The sequence below is a fragment of the Anomaloglossus baeobatrachus genome, chromosome 2 (genome assembly GCF_048569485.1).
Source record: "Anomaloglossus baeobatrachus isolate aAnoBae1 chromosome 2, aAnoBae1.hap1, whole genome shotgun sequence".
In the NCBI taxonomy this organism is placed as follows: domain Eukaryota; kingdom Metazoa; phylum Chordata; class Amphibia; order Anura; family Aromobatidae; genus Anomaloglossus; species Anomaloglossus baeobatrachus.
In genome coordinates this window covers 615,649,160-615,656,240 of record NC_134354.1, presented here as the reverse complement: position 1 = coordinate 615,656,240, position 7,081 = coordinate 615,649,160, and positions in this window count along the sequence as shown.

Genomic DNA, 7,081 nt, shown 5'->3' with positions numbered 1-7,081 from the left:
GAACTCCAACGCCAGCGTGAAGTCCAGACCCGCATGCTGAACTTTATGACTTCCGTGGACGCCCGCTTGAACACGCTACAAGCCTCGGTCACATCTTCAGCGCCCCGGGTCTCCACTAGTCAATCCACGGCCCCCGCTCCCGTGGCAGCCTCCTCGGATGCTTCCAGACTTCGTTTGGCCTCACCACCACGGTACGCCGGAGATCCCAAGACCTGCAGGGGGTTTATAAACCAATGCTCCCTCCATTTCACGCAGCTGCCGCATTTGTTTTCCTCCGACCAAGCCAAGGTCGCCTTCATAATGTCTCACCTAGAGGGCGAGGCACTGGCGTGGATGAATCCCTTGTGGGAGAAGGAGGACCCTATGACCAAGAACCTCCAGGAGTTCCTGCAGGCCTTTCGCGGCACCTTTGACGAGCCGGACGAGCCTCCGCGTCTGCTTCATCTCTTCTCCAGTTACGTCAGGGAACTCTGACGGTGGGTCAATACGCCATCCGTTTCCGCACCTTGGCCTCGGAACTCGGGTGGAATAACGAGGCCCTAACCGCCGCCTTCTGGGAAGGACTCTCGGGCCGAATCAAAGATGAGCTGGCTGGTCGTAACGTACCGTCCACCCTGGACGCCCTGATTACCCTAGCGACTCGAGTGGACATTCGCTTTCAGGAGCGGTCCAAAGAGGTGTCCCGTGAGAGACGTCCAGTACGGCATTCCTCTCCTCCACAGAAGCCCGCCGTACTCCAGTCAACGGCCTCTGGTGTCTCCGTCCATGAGCCCATGCAGATTGACCGTGTGCGACAGTCTGAACAACGTCGAGCAGAGCGGCTCGCCAAGGGCCTCTGCTTCTACTGCGGAGAGGGCACACACCTGCTACGCTCCTGTCCAGAGAGGCCGGGAAACTCCAAAGCCTAGGGTTGGTAGGAGAGGCCACCCTAGGTGCTGGGACTCTCTCAGACCCGGTTACATGGACTGTGCAAGTGACAACGGGAGAGACGCGGTTCACGGCTGAGGCGTACCTCGATTCTGGGGCAGGAGGCAATTTCATCCAGCAGGCCACGGTGGACAAGTACCAGGTGCCTGTTACTCCACTCGCCAAACCTCTTGTGATTGCCTCTGTGGATGGGAGACCCCTCTCTGACACCATCTCCTGGATCACCAAGCCGCTTGAACTGCGTATCGGTGCTCTGCACACCGAGAACATCGCTCTCTACGTCCTCCCACACATGTCACATCAAATCCTGCTGGGTCTTCCTTGGTTGCGGACACACGAACCCTCAGTCAGCTGGGGCACTGGTGATATCACTCGATGGGGGTCTTCTTGCCATGAGAACTGTCTGAAGACCATACAACCCATCCGGCGACCTCCGGTTCCAGAGTCCCTACCGGGACTGCCCTCAGCCTATTGGTCCTTCGCGGACGTCTTTGATAAGAAGGAGTCAGAGGTACTTCCGCCACATCGTCCTTACGATTGTGCCATTGACCTGCTCCCGGGAACTACACCACCTCGAGGACGGATATATCCACTGTCTCCAGCCGAAACAAGGGCCATGTCTACGTACATCACAGAGAGCCTGGCTAGGGGATTCATTCGGAGATCCTCCTCTCCTGCTGGAGCAATCTTCTTCTTCATAAAGAAGAAAGAGGGCGACCTACGCCCATGCATAGACTACCGGGGATTGAACCAAATCACCGTAAAAAACAAGTACCCCCTGCCGCTCATCCCCGAATTGTTTGATCGGCTCAGAGGAGCTTGTGTGTTCACCAAGTTGGATCTTCGGGGTGCCTACAACCTGGTCCGTATCCGCTCGGGGGACGAATGGAAGACCGCGTTCAACACTCGCGATGGGCACTATGAATATTGCTTGATGCCCTTCGGCCTGTGTAACGCACCAGCAGTCTTCCAAGAATTAGTGAACGACGTGTTCCGGGACCTTCTCTACGTCTGTGTGGTGGTATATCTGGATGACATCCTTGTCTTCTCTCCGGACCTCCAGACCCACCGAGAGAACGTGCAACTGGTTCTACAAAGACTGAGAGAGAATCGTCTGTACGCCAAGTACGAGAAGTGTGTCTTCGAACAGTCTTCTCTCCCCTTCCTGGGTTACCTCATCACCGATACCGGACTGCAGATGGATCCAAAGAAGGTCTCTTCCATTCTCAACTGGCCTCCTCCTTCTGGACTGAAGGCAATCCAACGCTTTCTGGGATTCGCCAACTATTACCGCCAGTTCATTCCTCACTTCTCTGCTCTGACTGCTCCTCTCTCCGCCTTGACCAAGAAGGGGGCTAATCCAAAGGACTGGTCACCTGCGGCCGACGCCGCGTTTGGCTCTCTAAAGCGAGCCTTTGCCTCCTCTCCTGTACTCCACCGTCCAGAGTTAAACCGCCAGTTTACCTTGGAGGTGGATGCCTCCTCCTCGGGAGCCGGAGCAGTGCTCATGCAGAAGTCCTCCTCCGGGAAGATGGTGACTTGCGGTTTCTTCTCCAAGAGCTTCTCCGCGCCTGAACGCAATTACGCCATCGGTGACCGAGAGCTATTGGCAGTCAAACTGGCTCTGGAGGAATGGCGCTATCTTCTGGAAGGAGCAGTGTACCCCGTCATTATTTACACGGACCACAAAAACCTGACCTGGAATACCTGCGGTCTGCTCAGCGACTGAACCCACGGCAAGCCAGGTGGTCCTTATTCTTTGCCAGGTTCGACTTCCAGCTCCATTTCCGACCTGCGGACAAGAATGTACGCGCTGATGCCTTGTCTAGGTCTTTCATGCCCATGGAGCAAGAGGAGGAGACATCCCAACCCATCATCTGTCCAAGTAAGATTATTCCGGTGGCTCCTGTCACCCTGGCCCAGATACCGCCCGGGAAGACCTATGTCTCTGAGACTGACAGGCAAAAAGTGTTACACTGGGGCCATGCCTCGAAAACAGCCAGTCATGCTGGTCAGAAGAGAACATGGAGTGCAATTATACGTCATTACTGGTGGCCATCCCTTCGCACGGACGTCGCCTCTTTTGTCTCTGCCTGCTCCTCTTGTGCCAGGAACAAGACGCCCAAACACCTGCCATATGGCCGTCTTCTGCCTCTGCCTATACCCTCAGTTCCCTGGCAACACATTGCGATGGACTTTATTACGGACTTGCCATTGTCCTCCGGACACACAGTCATATGGGTCGTGGTGGATCGGTTCTCTAAAATGGCCCATTTCGTCCCTATGGCTGGACTGCCCTCTGCCCAGGAACTCGCGGACGCCTATATACATCACATCTTCCGCTTGCATGGCTTTCCATCACACATTGTGTCCGACAGAGGAACTCAGTTCACCTCCCGCTTCTGGAGGGCTCTCTGTAAACATCTGGGAGTAACTCTGGACTTTTCTTCTGCCTACCATCCTCAGTCGAACGGCCAAGTGGAACGGGTCAATCAGATATTGACCTCTTTCTTACGTCACTACGTCAATGCCCATCATGACGATTGGTCCACGCTTCTTCCTTGGGCTGAATTCTCCCATAATCACCACGTCAGTGAGTCCTCCTCCAGTTCTCCCTTTCATGTCGTCTACGGACTTCAGCCGTCTGTCCCATTACCTGTATCCTCTTCCTCGGATATCCCTGCTGCTGATGCAGTACTCAGTGACTTTACAACCATTTGGGACTCAGTTAAGGCGTCCCTTGCACGTGCATCTCTGCGGATGAAGAGACACGCGGACAAGAGACGTCTGGATCCTCCATGTTTCTCTCCAGGAGATCTCGTCTGGCTTGCTTCTAAGTACGTCCGATTGAAGATACCATCCTACAAGCTGGGACCTCGCTACATCGGACCGTTTAAAATCCTCGGCAAGATCAATGAGGTCTCCTACAAACTGCAGCTCCCGGCCACGATGAGGATACCCAACTCCTTCCACGTCTCTCTGCTCAAGCCGGTTGTCCTTGGTCCCTTCTCCGCTGCTGCCAGTCCGGCTCCTCCTCCTATTGCTGAGGACAACATCTATGCGGTAAGGGATATCGTGGCCATGAAGACCGTACGAGGTCGACAGTTCTTCCTGGTGGACTGGGCAGGGTATGGTCCTGAGGATAGGTCCTGGGAGCCCAGGGAGAATGTGGGCACTCCTCTGATCCGTGCCTTCCTGTCCCGGTTGCGGGGAGGGGGGCGTGGGGGGGGGTACTGTCACGCTCCCCGGGTCCTCTGCTCCGCTCCCCGGCTCACCTGCCACGCTCCCCGCTCTCCAGCCTCCATTGCCCGCGCTTCCCAGGCCCCCTGGTCCCCGCTCCCGGCGCCCGTCGGCTTCCCAGCCCCTGCCCGGCTCTGCTGCTTCCTCCTCTCAGCTTCCTGCCCTGGCTTCTGGCACCCGGGCCGCGCGCATGCGCATTAGGGCGCGCGCGCGGTCACTGACCCTTTCTTAAAGGGCCAGTGTCCACTAACAGGAAATGATGCACTAAGGTACAGGGTATAAAGGGGTTTAATGTCCAAGGGGGCGGGGCCTGTTCTTCGTGTTTCCCAAGCTAGGAGTCAGGTCTCCTTGTGTTCCTGTGAGATACTTACCTCTCTCTCTTCTAGAGCCAATCCTGCATTGCCATCCGGTCCTGCTGTATCTCGAACCCCGAACGCTGCCTATCTGCCATCCTGACAGTCCATACCATCTTTGTTCCCTGCGGTGACCCGTCATCTCGCTCCAACGGTTCCGGACCCCGCCTGACATCATCCCGGCTTCCGAACCTGAGCTCCGTCACCCGGACCATCATCAGTGACCCCGTGGTCCCAGGGACTACTCCATTGTGCTCTAGTGCACGGACTGTCCTGCTACCTAAAGTGCTCCGGCTACCGGACTCCTTTCCCTCATCGGGGAGTTCGGCCCAGTGGATCCACCTCCCGGGTCTGCCCATCCATCTGGCCCTAACAATATATAGCCTGGGTCTCAGCGTCCCACACACGGTAAGCTTTTTAACTGCAAGAGAGGACACACATTAGCTAGGGACCCCAATGTAAGAGACTACCGTGACGAGGTGTTGGGGCTCTGTTGTATTGATCAATTCAATAGCTAAATTTCTCTTTATTCTTTAGTTAATGGCAGTTATGCAGTTACCATTGTCATATTTTAATTCTCACACATAGCTATTGTAGTTTTCATGCCAGTATTCATACAGCAGTTTCTGCTTTACATTTATTCCCCTTGCACTGTCACTGGTGTGCAGCCCTCCTCTCTCTATAGTGAAGTTGTTTAGGGTTTGTTTGCACCCAGTTCAGAGTAAGAATGGTGTTCCAGCCGTTATTTCTTAATTAGTACTGCAGTCAGGCATGGGCCATAAACAACACAGAGTCTGGCTCACCATTTACAGTTTTCAAATCAAGATGTGGGTGAATGTATGAGGGACAGGTGTAGGCCTGTTGCTCTGAGAAGCAATGGTGACTGGACAACTGGCATTGAGGGACTGCCTTGCCCATCAATTTGTAAAAACTGTATCCACCAGACAGAAAGGCAGCATTTCCGTGGCCAACAGCTTAGATATGGTGAAGTTCAAGCTCTTAGATTTGGCATGTGTAGGAGGAAATAATCTTTTACGTGACCACAACTGTCAGATCAAGGCATGGCTGCTGTGCTGAGAGAGTGGAGTAGGGTGTACACAAGAAAATGGTGGACTAGGAAGGAGGTGTAAGCAGAGATGTTATGGTGGATTAGGAAATATTTGGTGTGCTCAGTGTCTGACAATGGTAAAAAAAACAGGTAGAATAACTTCCATGGGCTCTTACTCATCCGGACTGTAGCGATTAAAGAAGTGGTGGTTCTGCGGGCTTAGACCTGTGTGGGAGCACTTTCAGTGGTAACGAAGGGGTAAAAAATAGCATACAAGGTTGATGGATTGGCTAGTGGCTGTGGAAGCCCGCTAGGCTGCGATTAAGTGCAGTAAGATTGCCAGAGTATTTTGATAATGTATGTGCGGGTTCACGCATGTAGTTGACAAACTATTGGAATTTTGATCTCTACTTAGTTGATGTTTGCAAAGTTGGCAGATAAGAAAAGATTAATCATCATTTTTAGGTCACAGAAAAGGCCCAGGATAGGTAACCCTTCCTGCAAACTGCAGACCTGCGATTGCTGATGGTCACAGGGAGAGTTATGGCTGAGGATGCAATATTTGTTGTACTTCCATCACTATGTGTTTGTGCAGGAATTGGCAACATAACCTCCTTGTTTTCCTCCTCCTCTTCTACCTCCTTTGCTGAACTACTCAGCTGTGTGTCTCTGGGTTCACATCAAGTGGGATCTCCAACCTCATCATTATTCTTACTGTTGTCTCTCTCATGACCCTTACAGTCACCCTCCTCCTCTTCCTGCCCTGACACCACACTACAGTATGCAGGCACCTCAGGTATCTGAGTCTCATCATCATCTCCTTCTCCCTTGGGGCTTAACGTCTGGTGACGAAAGTCTGGATTCTGCTGTGACGCTAATTCGTCCAACCCCGGATCCAACTGACAAAGATTTTGCACATTAGTGCAGATGCTTTTCTCCTCTTGAGTCTGTGGAATCTTTGGAGCAATCCTCTGATGCCGATAGAATAGAATGTGTGAAAAGCTCTGCAGGCTAGCTCATCTGTGGTTACCCACAGTCAGTTTGCCAGTTGGAGATTTGTGACACTGGGAAAACAAGGGTGCCACCTCTGAGCACTGTACCGTGTGTGATGTTGTGGTGGAGGAAGAGGAGGAGAGGCCACTTAATGTAGCATTTGCCATCCACTGTAGCACATACTCTTGTTGGTCCACATCTACAAGTTGTACAGCTGGGCAGCTGCCAAAGAAAGTGAGTAGAGTAGCCCGTCCAGTAGCAGACGTTGTCAATTGTCTTTGGTTAGGACTAGAGATGAGCCACCCCCTAGTGTTTTAGTTTGGTTCGTTGAACGAAGGACAAGTTCATCGAACCTTTGATGAACCAATTCGAACCCCATTGAAAACACAAACACATAAAAACACATTATATATGTACACATACTGTTAATAAACATTGCCATTACACTTACAGGTCCCCGCGACGCATCCTGCACTCTGTCTCCCGCCGCTTTTCCTTCTGATAATCGCTGCATCCTCCC